The sequence below is a fragment of the Phaenicophaeus curvirostris genome, chromosome 19 (genome assembly GCF_032191515.1).
Source record: "Phaenicophaeus curvirostris isolate KB17595 chromosome 19, BPBGC_Pcur_1.0, whole genome shotgun sequence".
Lineage (NCBI taxonomy): Eukaryota > Metazoa > Chordata > Aves > Cuculiformes > Cuculidae > Phaenicophaeus > Phaenicophaeus curvirostris.
Window position 1 is genome coordinate 10,589,312 of NC_091410.1, and position 1,509 is coordinate 10,590,820.

Here is a 1,509-nt window from a genome sequence, read left to right on the forward strand (position 1 = left end):
TAGGCACTCATGCAAAGACCATTAAAGTCAAGGGGGCTCTTTCCATTGACTCGAGAGCATTTGGCTCTCAGCCCTGCATATCAAGGTCTGTTGTGTGGGATTTCGAGCAGGAAATGGGAGAGGGACTTTGCAGATTTGCTCAGCATTTGCTACAGAGTTTAGCACAGAAGTTCTCTGTGCCCACTTCCCCACATACAAATTAAGAAGTGACTGCTCATCTGAGATGCAAGGCCATAATAGACCATCTTTCTGTTCATTCTAGGCACCTCTTCCATCCTTCCTAGAGCAGAGTGACCTCAGACCATAAGAAGTCAGACTAGTTCATTCACACGGGCAACAAGATTCCTTTATGGGTCCTGACATGTCAACCTCTGACGCAAAACTCACATACGATGTGTCAGTCCAAGAGGCTGGATTTAGGAAAACAGAGGTGAACAAGCCCTGCTTCAGCCTTCAGTGGGAAATAGAGAGACAAGGGTGTGCTTAGCTGCAAGAAACTTGATCCCAGAAAGAGAATAAAGTAGGGTGGGGAAGGAAATGCAAACCAACTCTGCACAGCCAAGCTCTGCCAACAAACTCAAGAAGCCAGATACAACAGAAACATGTGAAGAACTGACTTCTTGGTGGCTGCAGCCTCATGTAGGCTGTGCCACTTTCAGCGGGACAGGCTTCCAGCAGCGAGTCTCATGTTGCTAAGATGAGCAGACAATGATGTGCCAGTCCAAAGATCACCTCTGCAGAGCAGCGCTCTGCAGGTTCCCTGTGCAGAAGCATCCAACCCCACACCCAGGCACCTCCAGTAGCCTGGAGGGAGATGCGGTTGTCCCACCACAGGAATTCAGGCGTGCCTTTTTGTTTCCAGAGGAAAGAGGTTTTCGGAAATGAGCTTTGCTACCACCTGCTGCAAGTTCACCGGTTTAGTGGGACAAATTGCCAAATTTGACAGGAACTAGGGTCTCGTTAGCATGACTGAGGCTTTGGCAGAGGGAAAGCTTCTCAGCTTCCATTTATAGGACAAGCTGAGAGATGCTGTGGCAGGAGTTCAAGGCAGGGCTGTGTGCACCGTTACATTATGAAGTCTAGACAGCGCTAGAGTCCTGCAAGGCTGAAGAATGCCTTTTCCCTACCCTTGTGTACTGTTCAAAACCCAGCAGCATTCCTCAACCAGGAGCGATAAGGGAAATATTTAATTCCTTTGTTCAAACAGACCTTTCTGCACCATTGCCTCCCTCAAAAACCTCCATCTCCAAAGCTCTGTCTGGAAAATGGGAGGTTGCCAGCATTGCTGCACGCGCCCCAGCATGAATTCTCATTTGACCGAACGCTTCCAGGATCCTCAGAGGAAGGAAGCAGGGAACAAAAATTTTTGAAAAACTGCCTAAGCTCCAAGTTTTTATTCCTACCTGGAATGAAAACAGCACCTTTGGAGCAACTCTTGAAACGTACGCTTTTAGCTAGCTTTATTCCTCCCTTTCTTCACTCTGAGCTGAGGGTGGAAACTCACCTGCC